The sequence below is a fragment of the Prinia subflava genome, chromosome 11 (assembly GCF_021018805.1).
Source record: "Prinia subflava isolate CZ2003 ecotype Zambia chromosome 11, Cam_Psub_1.2, whole genome shotgun sequence".
NCBI classification, from domain to species: domain Eukaryota; kingdom Metazoa; phylum Chordata; class Aves; order Passeriformes; family Cisticolidae; genus Prinia; species Prinia subflava.
Window position 1 is genome coordinate 3,578,784 of NC_086257.1, and position 12,602 is coordinate 3,591,385.

General features: G+C 44.5%; 1 protein-coding gene across 1 annotated transcript in view; it reads left to right on the forward strand.

Moving 5' to 3' along the window:
• The window catches only part of HS6ST1 (heparan sulfate 6-O-sulfotransferase 1), a 202,182-nt gene that overhangs the window by 96,237 nt on the left and 93,343 nt on the right, over positions 1-12,602 (forward strand). The window lies entirely within an intron of this gene.

Genomic DNA, 12,602 nt, shown 5'->3' on the forward strand with positions numbered 1-12,602 from the left:
ATGAGGCATGTAAAGGGATCATTAAAATCAGGCAAATCAAACATTCTCTCTATTTCCTATCAGCATTAATCACGCTTAAAGACTTTTCTAATATTGTCACAGCAAGCAGAACTGATATAATTGGATTCCTATCATACAAGTGGTAGGAAATTAGTTGGAGGAGTTGAGTGCTGGCTGAGAGAAGCAAAATCAAGTCTTTGTAGTCCCCTTTGTGGGCTAAGAGGTGCTCACTGCACTCCACAGAACCAGAATGGGCTCCAGATTTCAGGTATCCAGCAAGTTTCCAAATCAGTCATCTCAGGTAAACGTCTAAAACTTGGGTGGGACAGTTCTGGACCCTTTTCTCTCTCCCTCTCTCTGTGAAAAATGCTCTTTTATATATTTGTTTTGGTTTGCTCATGCAGGGAATGTAATTACATACTTTGTTTTCTTTGCAGGAAAAAAAATAAATGTAGAAATAAGAAAGCACTAAAAGGGCACAGTTCTGATGTAAAAAACAATTTCAGATTAGGAAACTGTCCCAGATTCATTTCAGTTTCCAAAAAGTGGACCAAAACGCCCCTGTTTGCCTTCCCCTTGGCCTTCTGTTTGGTTATTCTTTTCCCAATTGTTCCCTGCTTTCCTGGAATAAGAGTAATAATTTTGATGTCAGCAAAGATTATGTTATTTCTCTTTTTTAATGCTATGAATGACCCTATCTATCACATTCACAGTTTCCATGAAAAAGAATATGGAATTGGAACCAGTTTGTGTTACAGGGTGGGGAGGGAGATTTTCCCTTGGGCAGCTCCTATGCTTTTTCTAAATTAAATTTAATCTTATCAAATTAATTAAGGACAGTTTCTCTTAAACATGATCTAATCCAGCTGCTTAATGGAAAGGCAAGTTAGTTTTGTTAGGCTAAAGGAAAGCAAACTATTCTTTCCTGGCTCTGTGCCATGAAATGAACACCAGTGCTGGCCTGGGTTGTAAGACATAACAAGGGGGACACTGGACCTTTTGTACTACAATGCTCAGAAATCAAATTTGTGAGATTTGGTAGATTTTAGACATTCAGGACACTGAACAGGGTAGGCTAACCTGTCAGATATTGCCATATGCTGTCCCTGCCAGGGACAGCAGGGGACAGTCACTGGTGGATGGGCACCAGGGCAGAGGTGGGTGCTCAGCAGTCTCAGTAAAAGAAGGATCTCCACATCACAACATTTATCATGGCACTTGGGACAGACAGATGTTCTCAAGCATTCAATATGGTTGGGTTTCAGGATTGCTTTGTGAAGTAGTGGTGGCTCACTGGTGTGAAATGGAAGCCCTGATTTAGGGCACTGCAATTCAGTGTGTGGATTTTGGTGCTTCTGTGCTATGGCATTCTATTCCTCCTACTTACAAGGAGTGGGGAAAAGGTTTTTCCCCTTTCCTTACTTACAAGGAGCAAAACAGGAGTAGGACAGCTCTCAGACTGTGCTATGAAATCGTCCTTTAATCTCGTGGCGATTAGCCCTTGGGGTTTAAAAGGAAGTTTTATCTGCTAGACTTTAGGCAGGATTTTGCATGTGATTCATCCATGCCTCTGGAACACCCTCCTGCCCAGGCCTGCCAGAAAGGCAGCATTGTTATCAGAGGTATCTGGAGCCTCCTTGGAGTCCCCCATGCCTGGACAGGGTGTTGGCTGGAAGTGATTCCCCCAGTGCTGTTTTTAACTAAATTTCCAAGCAAGCAAGATTTATGTCAGTGCGTTGTATTTCTCTTGAATTCCTGACCAAAGTGTCTGGAGCAGAGAAGTCTGGCAAATTCCAGCCAATGAGGAGTAGTCATTTAAAGAGAGGAAGGTCTACAAATGAAAATTAAAGCAGGCAACAGTGTTAAAACAGAGGCAATAATCTTACCGGGGTAAAAGCTATGACCTGTTACTGTATAATAAAAAATCAACACCACACTTAGTTAGAAATTTACAGTTTCCAATAGGAGGAGTAACTTATGATCAATGAAATAATGCAAGAATGTTGAAGTGTGTGAAGTATTTTATCAAGAAAAATTACCTGCAGTCTTTTTGCAGCCTTACCATTGGACTTAGTGGAAGTCACACAAGAAGGTTAGTCCTAGACTATCACAGGTGCACTGTTACTTAATTCACCATTCTCCTTTCTGCTCAGCATTTCTCACCTGCTTTAAAATACAGATGAGGTGGAAGATTACTATGGGCTTTCTCATGGATTTATTTGGGGTTTTTTTACAACTATTCTCAGTTTTAGAAGCAGTATCTGAATTAGCTGTCTCTTTAAAATCATTGCCAATGATTTTAAAATAGGGGTGGGATGCTTGCTGGAGAGGGGAGAAAGGAAGACACTGGCATCTGCTGCCTGTTAAGTCCATTAATTGAAAAGAAAATACTGCTGGTGCCAGAATGTACAGCCCTGCTTCTAATTAAGCCTAGGGAAGCAATGGGCTGGTTTTAATTGAGAACAGCATCTCCCCTAATGGTGCCAGCAGCTAAAAAACGCAAATGGATTCAAAGCATGAAGCACATGCAAGACAGGGGTGACTCTTTATTTGTAGGGTCAGTCCCTGTGCCACACTTGGAAACCTGCAGCCCAGCACAAGGCCTGGAGGAATAATTGGGTTCCAGTTAGGAGCAGAGTCATGTAGGCTTTCCTGGGTCTGAGAGAGGCTGGTTACAGTACAAATTAGCAGTAGTCATTAGTAGTGTCCTTTAGAGACAGCCAAGGAAGCAAGAATTTCCTGGTGGCTTTGGTGGCAGGGGGAAGAGCTGCCATGCCTTGCTTTGCTCGTGGCAGTGTGGGTCCAATTACTGTGATCTTCATTCTCAAAATGTGGGTCACCCACAGGCCCAGGCTTCCACTGCCTCACCCCATTTCAATCCCTGGCCCCTCAGTTATTCCTATTTAGCATCACAGTACAGCAAAACATAATAAAAATCTTCATCCTGAAATGGTCAGCCATTGGGAGTTCTGTGCTGAAGAGCGTCCCAAATGACTTTTAACCTTCTTTCTGGAGGGAATGAGGTGTATATGATTGCATCATCTAATTTCATGCTTGTCACTCCTGTTGTAAAAGCTTTTGAACTCACTAGGCAATTTCAGCTGGGAAGTTCAGTGAAAATAGGTGGCCAGGCAAAGAGAGAGACACACAAATTAATTCCCTGCTTGAGGGGAGGTTTAGGGGTAAGCTCAGCTGCATTATTAGACATTAATGAACCCACATGGGACACATGCCTCTGCTTCTGGAGGAGCTCTGAGTAGAGCTCCCACTTTTGTTAGACATGGGATAATCAAACCCCAAGCTCTGGAAAATCAGCCTTTGTAAGTTCCACTGCTCACCTGCTTTCTTTGATAGATAAATTTTGCCTGATAACTCTGGAAAATATCTCTTCCTTTCTCTGGAGCAGGAGGCTCATCCTTTCCCAGCCATCTCTTCCTCCAGTGCTGTGGAAAAACTGCAACAGGCTTATCCACCATTTCAGAGCAGCTTTTTGATCCATATTCACTGCCTTCAAGCCCAGATGCCTGTGTCTCTGGCAGTGACTGTATCAGATGTATGTCGTGCCCCAATTTTTCAGAACCTGGCTCTTTATCTCCAACTACAGACAAACCCAAGGCTTGTGGCTCCAGGAGCAGCTGCTTCTGGCCATTTTGTCAGCTGAAATGTTCCTCCATCACATCAAACTGCAGACATTTAACAGAAGCAAGGTTGGGGACGCAGAAATATCTCAGGTCCATCTGTTGCCTCGCGGATGCTGGGCTAGTTAACAGATTGAGTGACACTCTGAGGTGCTTCTGGAGCTACAGATCTGATGAGGATGTTTACCTTGAGTGATGGGTGGTTCTGTGAAGGGAAAGCCACTGGCCTCCCAGTCCTGCCTGGCATAAATGTTCATTCAGGGTGCAGCTGCTTACACCTGAGTGCCTCAAACCAGCATCTTAGGAAACAATTCCCAGCCAGCAACAAAGCACTGTCTTGATTTGGAAAGACAGGTGTCTGCTAAGGAAGGCAGGAGCCTCCCTTCAAGATGTAAACCCCCTCCCTCCAAATTATTATAATTCTGAAATTAAGGGACTTTCAGGCAAAGATTTGGGAATATGAATAACAGTTCTTTACTAGGAATATTAAAAATAAATATGTAGTAGTACAAAACAACAACAAAAAAAAGAAGACACTGACAGAGTCAGAACACAGCCTGACACCCTGTTGGGCAGGGTGTTGGCAGCAGTCCAGTCAAGCCCTCCTGCAGTGACAGATGTGGTTCTGTTGCAGCAATGATCCTGTAGCAGGGTGCAGTTTCCTCTGAAGGTCCAGTGGTGCTGAGATGGGTCCAGCCTTCCTCTGGGAATGCAGAGCACACAGGCTGTGCTGGGCTCTGAATGCCAGGGTTTATCCAGGTGGGAATGCAGTGCACACAGGCTGTGCTGGGCTCTGAATGCCAGGGTTTATCCAGGTGGGAATGCAGTGCACACAGGCTGTGCTGGGCTCTGAATGCCAGGGTTTATCCAGGTGGGAATGCAGTGCACACAGGCTGTGCTGGGCTCTGAATGCCAGGGTTTATCCAGGTGGGAATGCAGTGCACACAGGCTGTGCTGGGCTCTGAATGCCAGGGTTTATCCAGGTGGGAATGCAGTGCACACAGGCTGTGCTGGGCTCTGAATGCCAGGGTTTATCCAGGTGGGAATGCAGTGCACACAGGCTGTGCTGGGCTCTGAATGCCAGGGTTTATCCAGGTGGGAATGCAGTGCACACAGGCTGTGCTGGGCTCTGAATGCCAGCGTTTATCCAGGTGGGAATGCAGTGCACACAGGCTGTGCTGGGCTCTGAATGCCAGGGTTTATCCAGGTGGGAATGCAGTGCACACAGGCTGTGCTGGGCTCTGAATGCCAGGGTTTATCCAGGTGGGAATGCAGTGTACACAGGCTGTGCTGGGCTCTGAATCCCAGGGTTTATCCAGGTGGGAATGCTGGGCTCCTCCCCTGGGTGCAGCATCTCCCATGGATGATGGAATTGTATCAGCCCTGCAGGGAGCCTGGATGGCCCATGGACAGCAGAGATCCCCTGCAGGGAGGATGGGTCCTGGAAGGGATAAAGAACCCTGCCCCAGCTGGTTTTAACAGCTGGTAATAGAATACAGACTGCTGGTTACATCCTGCATTGCAAACCAAGACAGTACCTTTCAGCAGAAGTGGTTTTAGGTAGGACTTGCATCACTGTAGTTTCAAAAGTCCAGTCTGGAAGGGGGCTGAATCATATCTACTTGATCTGGAGGGCAGGAAGAAGTCAAAAGAGATTTTATTCTCAGTCTGGGAGTTCTGTCTGTGTGTTAAGCTGAAGGACTCATTTTGCTTTGCCATTAGTCCAGATCATGTAGTATCCTGGCTCATCTGATTCAGGCTATGTTTGTGTTTTTAAGCTGCTGCTGTGAGCCTAACTGTGGATTTAAACATAGTTTATGTTTTCATGGTAGTGGTCACTGAGTCCTATGTGCATGTTGTAAGCCTTTTGTCTGCTGGATTTTTCTCTTGATTGAACTGCTCAATTGTATTGCTTCTTACACCTTTTTCTGTAGAATTCCAGCCTGTGATTTGTTTTGAGGTGTGTATTTTCACTTTGATATCTGCCATAGAGTGAGCTTCTACATTCAAGTTGTTCAAATGCAGATGGCAGCAAAATAGTCAGTGAACAGTAAATTGGCCAAGAAATATGGTGAAGGGTGGGGAGAATTAATATTACTTACAAATGGGTTGCATGATGCAGAGTTTCAGTCCAAAAAATTAAAGGGTTTTGTGGTTTTTGGGGTTTTTTTTTTTATTTTTTTTTCTGTGTATATGGGGGAAAGGTCTAAGACCCAGAAAATGAAACTGGTTTGGTGTAAGCAAAAATAAAACTTCTACAATAATCTGACCTCTCTGATGAGCTGCAGAAGAGAAGGCTCCAGGGAGACCTTAGAGCCCCTTCCAGTGCCTAAAGAAGCTCCAAACGAGCTGGAGAGGGACTCTGGACAGGGGTCTGGAGGGACAGCACAAGGAGGAATGGCTTTAAGCTTACAGAGGGCAGGGTTAGATTGGGTATGAGGAAGAAGTTCTTCCCTGTGAGGGTGCTGAGGCCCTGGCACAGGTTGCCCAGAGAAGCTGTGGCTGCCCCTGGATCCCTGGCAGTGTCCAAGGCCAGCTTGGATGGGGCTTCGAGCAGCCTGGGACAGTGGGAGGTTTTCCTGCCCATGGCACGAGGTGGAATTAGATCATTTTTAAGGTCTCTTCCAACCCAACCCATTTGATTATTCTTTGACTTAAAATATTTTGTGTAGCTCAAAGTTTAAGTGTTCTTTGAATTCAGCCTACCCTCTGCAGATTAGGAATACTCTGCACAGCCAAGACCTAGGATGCCTCAGGGTTTCTGTATTTCTCAAGGTCCAGGCTGCAATATTCTCTTACCCTTTGACTTCTCCAGCAATGTCTCTTGAGATTTTGTGGTTTGTGTGGTTGTGCTGTTGCAATTTGTGCTTGGGCAATGACCTCTAAGCACAGTTTCAGTTTTTGAAGCAATGTCTTTGACCTTCCAGGCAGAACAGCGGGTTGAACTTTATAAACTGACCTGTGTCCGTGAGTCAGTAATTCTTAACTCTTCAGGGACTGCCACCTGGGAGGCTGCAATGCAGTCTGGGGCCTGCTGACCTGTGGCACTCCTTGGAAAGACAGTCAGGAGGCAGACTGGCATTAAAAAAGCCTTGTTTGTAAGTGCCAGGGGATGCAGCTCCCAGAGCTGAGCCCTTGCAGAACCTGAGCTGTGCACTGGCCCTGCCTCAGGTTTTATTTCCCCTTCACAGCATGGAAGTTACCTGGCATGTGACACTTGATGTGACACGTGTGACACTTGGTTAGACACTGAGCCTGAGGTCAGGACATCTTGGGGGTTTCACAAAGTTCTGCCCCTGCCCTGCTTTTGAGCCTTTGGGCAGCCCCTGTCGCTCAGTTTTCCATTCATCCTTTGTCTCAGACATTTAAATTTGTAAGCTCTCAAAGACCCTGCCCTCCCTCTGTGCCTGTCCTACCTGCCTGCACCAAGCCGTGTTTGCAGCCTGGCTGCTGCTGTCACACGCAGTGACAGCCTGGAACTGATGAATGGCTTTTGTTCCTCTGCAGGGAGCTTTGGCCCCATCCCCTGTGCCTGAGGGGCCCCAGCACTGGGCATGTTGGGACTTTCCTGTGCTCTGATTCTGGGTGGAAGAACAACCTGGTGGTTTGAAGGGTCATTCTTGACCTAAAATGCCCAAATAATTTTTTTTTTCTCTGATGTGGGGAACAGGAATAGTCTTAGCAAACTGGTTTGTAATTTCTAATGAGATTGTCTTGACATTAAAAAATAAAACGAGGGGGAAATTGCAAGTTTACATAAGAATCCAAATAGTTGGTTAAATAGTTAAACAATTCAAAATTCAATTCATACCTCCAGTAATACTGACTCTTCATTTGCACTGCTGTTCCCTAAACACACACTTTCAGGCAGTCTTCATAGGAGGGAAACAAGTGTGGCCAGCAGTTGGTAGAGAAACTTTTCCTTGGTGATGTTTCTTTAGAAGTAAAAGAAATTTGGGAGGAGGTGAACAAGTAGGCAGCACTGAGGTTTTTGTATAGTTCTTTCCACGTTATCTGTCGGGTTTGTTTCTACCTGGTGCCATCTCCCTCCTGTTTCTGGCCTGCCAACTTCTCTCTGTCTTTTGTGGGGCCCTCACCTTTGCTGAGGGATGCCTGGCAGGTAGCACGGTGCTTTGGGCAGCTTTTAGCTTCTGCTGAAACAATTTCAGAGGGTGTTGTTTAAGAACATGGCCTGAATTCATTTGGGTTGTGCTTGGTGGTCTGGAAAACAAGCACGGGCAGCAGCTCTTCCAGGTGTGGTCTGCTAGATTGGACAACATCACCCCTTTCATCGTTTCCTGTGTATTCCTGCCTGACTCAAGCAGTGCTCTCTCTTAAGAGGGGATGCTGAACTGAAAATCTGCTGCTCTGAATTGCTGAGTGTATTGTAGGGAGAGTGAGGCAGCACCTTCCTCATGTGTTCTTTTCCTCCTCTTCCCCAGGGCTGAGCACACCTCTGCTCCTCCTCCCCTCCCTGATGTATTCTCCTTTTCCTGCTCTTCCCCAGGGCTGAGCACACCTCTGCTCCTCCTCCCCTCCCTGATGTATTCTCCTTTTCCTGCTCTTCCCCAGGGCTGAGCACACCTCTGCTCCTCCTCCCCTCCCCTGAACACACCTGAGCCGTGGTGGAGCCTCCCTGGCTGGAGTGGCTCTTAGCCCATTAACAGAATGCCAAATCTCCCAGGCCTCCGCTGGGTTTTTTAATGGAGCCCTCTGAAAGCAAAGGCTTTATTTTGGGGGCTCTGCTAGACAATGGGCTCTCTGGGTTCTCCTCCAGGGGACAGGCTTGTCAATCAAATTGTCACAGACAATAATTACGCGCTGCTTTATTTGCTCTGTCTGTCTTCAGAGCAGTCAATTAGAGCTATTGATACAGACAAGCCATTCTCACCAAGTCAGTTTGGGGGCTAATTAAAAGGAACCTGTCAGTGCCTTTCGCTGTAACCCTGGGGCCTCTGATGGTTTCTCTTTGTGTGCGGGGCTGGATCTCAGCCTCACTCCTGCGGGCAGAGGTGCAGCCTTTCATCTCAGCCTTCTCCTTGGTTATGGGGAGAGGGAGGGATGGAAAGGAGGATTTTCTGGGAAAGACACTCCTGTCTGCCTGGTTTTGTTCAGTGTTTTTAAAATTCATCGTGTGGAAAGAGAAGAAATCTGCTGAACTTGAGAATCCTTGAAAGCACTCTGATGGTAAAGAAGTGTTAATGCTCTCTGAGCGTGGAGACCTTTAAACAGAGAAGTGAGGGCCCTCTTTGAGGATGAAAAAAAGTGCTTTTTCTACCAAAGTGTTCTGTTCTGCCCTTTTTTTTTTTCTTAGAATGACTAGAACACACAAAAAGACACCCCCAAAATCTCATCATCTTCAGGGCACTGCTGATCCAAAGTGTACTGAGGAAAGTAAATACTTGGACCAGGCTTTCATTGTGCTGTGAGAAAGAAACTGCCACACTCCACAGTCCCAGCTCATTTCAGCAAACTGTGTCCTCAGCCATAAAATAAATTCTTCTGTCCCAACCCAGAAGGGGGGTTCTGCCCTGAATTTACACCTCTGGGATCCAGGGTATGTGATCTGGTTTGTGGAGAGACAGTGGGCAAGACCTTCAGGCCTGTGCTCTTACAGCATCGAGCTGTGATATAGAAACCTCGTTTTCTGAATTAATGTTGTATCTTTTCTTTTTTTTTTTCTCTTCCATATTTTCACGGCTGTTGGAACTTCTTCTTCTCTTCATTTTTGGACTGAAAAATACAGGTAAGTGTAAAATCTATTTTTGTAAAGAAGAGGAGTATATCTTCTTATATTGTATGCTCTGTTACAAGGAACTTTTGAGTAGTGTGTTGCACAGAGGGGAAATAGTCGTGGTATGACCCCCAATGGCTCTATAAATAGCTGTCCCAAAAAATGAGCCAAAAAAGAGAAGAATATCCAAACCCAGCTTTCCCATTTAACCCAGAAACAGCCTGAAGTGAGGCAACACAAGTCTCTTGCCAATGAAATTGCTGACCCCTCACTTTGTGCCAGTGTTGCAATGAAAAGCACTGGAATTCAGAACTCTGTGTGAGAAAACTCTTTGCTTTCCCTCAGTCAAAGTTTAAACTTTGTTTTCAACACAAAGTGTGACTCAAAATGGGAGTGGGATTTTCAGTGTAAGAAAACTTGCCAATGCACTTAATCAGTTTAGCTTTGAGCTCAAGAGCTCTCTGCCCACTCCCACAAAGTGTTCACTGGCAGTTTGCTCTAATATGTGACGTCTGTTGAAACACAAAACCTGTCCCAAATCCTTTCCTCCAGCCCTCTCCTAATTATCAACCACATAACAGGGAATGAGAAATATTTAATTTCTGGAGTCATTGAAAAGTTCCTCCTGCGAAAAATGAGATTTTTTTTTTGTAAAATTTAAAAAGTTTAATAAAAAGATACCTGGAGACAGAGATAAAGCAAAGGGTTAAATGGTTGGGTTGAATTTGGCATTTAGCTAAGAGTACACTTATTATCTTTGGATACATTCTTTAAATACTTTTTAATTATATTAGCTTGTTGCATATTTATAGACCATTATGTATATTCATACTTTTTTATAAACTAATTTTTATATTCTAGAAACTGTTTAGTATGGCTATTTTTTGGGTCTGCTTTTTTAGCATATGTGTTTTTCTTGGCTGTCGTTTCAATCTGTTCTTTTTATTACTTTTAGTTTGGGTTTTGGTCCATACTTTCTTCAGATGGCAGATGTTGATAATTGGTGTATTAGTAGCTGGGTCTTCATTATATGTTCACTGGATCTTAACTAAATAGTCCAATTACAAGCATAACTATATATTAGCTATCTTGCTATTATGTTTAAGCAAAAATCTAGAAACTGTATTCTTACAGCAGAGTTATTTTAACATTATACATATCGTATTTATCTTAATATTTCCAAAATGCCAACTTTATAATATGTATTTATAACACTCCCATCTTTGATGATGTGTGCAGAGTCAAAAGGGTTTGTGAGATCTGAAAAAGGAGTTTTTAGAGAGGTGCCTGAAGCCTGAGTTCAGTAGCACAGGACAGCCCAAACTTCTCCCACCCTCCCTCTGTGTGCCCTGAGCTTTGGAGCTGCTCTGGAGCTCCCTGCTGATGGCTGCAGTATCTGGAGGTGTTGCAGGTCTCCCCCCACACTGCTCTTGCCAGTGCTACAGTTTATTTTCACAGCAATTTGTAGGCAACTGCTGAAAATCCAGTCCTGTTCCCAACCTTGTGTTTTCTGCCTCTTTCCTCCGCTGAATACCTGACTCTGCTGATGCTGCTGAGGCAGAGTGGCTGTCTTTGTGCTGCCACTCATCCACCAGTCATATTTTTTTCAAAACTGGATTAATCTGCTTTTAAATGTTTGGTTAATGCAGTACTGCAAAACGATGCTGCAATAGCCAAAATACCTGAAATTGCCATTTTTTTAAGAAGCTGTTTTGCTGCAGAAGTGAACTCCAAAGCAAAGGGTAATTGCAATTGCAAAAGCACCCATGTAAACTGTGTGCTTTAAAAGCTTTGTGTTACAGCTTTAAAATTTGAAAAGTAACAAAATACCATCAATATTGCATGTGCCACCACATGGAGCTGTAGGTCTGAGCTGTGTCTGTGCAAGCAGAGTTTGAAGCCATCCCTTACTGGAAGCTTGTGTGCACACATGCACGTGTGACCTTGGTACACTTCCACAAGAATTTATTGACCTTAAATTGTGTTCATGTGGGATGTTATCCTTTCTGAAGGAAAAAAAGAATAAGGACAGCTGTATGGGAGCAGGAGAAAATTCCATCTAGTCTGACAGCTCCAGGAAGACTAAAACAGGGCAAGCAAATGTGATACTTCCCCTTAATAGTTATCCAGCTTCCAATTATTTTCAGTTTAGTGATTTCCTGAGCATCGCAAAAGTAGGACATGGAGGGTGAAAATTAAACTTACCAGACAAATGTGGGACAGAATATGTTTCTGACCTAAGTATTCAACCACTGCTTACAGCAATGTGTTACTTTCTTCCCCAGGTCCCACATTCCTCACAGTTCCCAACCCTGCACTCCCTGTGCTCACCCACCAGTGCTGGCTTTCTCCCAGAGGGCAAATGAATATTGTGTCCAGGTTCCTTTGATGTAGCTCTCTTAAAACCATTTCAGTGTAAGGGATAGCTGTCCAGTGAAATTGTAGTTGGTGCTGGAAAATTCAAAGCAGAAGGTTCCTCCTCTGGGGAAGAGGGAGATTTGTCTCCTCCTCCCCCTCCTCCCAAAGGCACTACTCATGGCTGTGTGAGATATCCTTCCTTCCTTCCCTTCTCCGAGGTTTTCACATGCTCTTTTCCAGGCTTGCCAGCAATGAATGCTCTTTCTGGGTTTGTTTAGTTACATAGAACAGTTGGAATCTGTGTCTATGCCAAAGTCTTTGTGACTGTGAGTGGCTTATGCAGCATTAGAATTAAATCTCTTAGGAGTATCTACCTGCTGTCCTTTGCAGTACAGAAGGGATATTGTGAGCCCTTGAGTTTAATCCCCCAGTGCCAGGGATGTTCTCGAGCACAAATAGCTGGCCTTTACTTCCCTTGCAGAAAAACAATCATTGGTCATCATTTTGAAATTATTTATTTCAAAAATAACATCTCTCCTTTACTTAGAATGTTCAGTTTGGTTGCAAAAAGTGGTATTTTGAGATGTAGCTGGACATAGGTAATATGCACGTGTTGGAGGAGTGGCTCTGGATGTGTTTGTGGTATGACAGAAAAGCTGGGAAATGAAACCACTGGATTTGCACTCAGAGGGGGCTCCTCTCACATGCAGCTTTGCCTGCTGTGTGCCAAGACACAATGGAAGTATGGTGGGGCTTTTGTTGTGGAGTTTGGGTTATTTCCAAATTCTTCTTGCAGTCAAAAGACCGGGCTTTGAATACTGTAGTGGAGAGGTGTACCCTTGAAAAGACTGTGTTCAGTAAAGGCTTCTTCA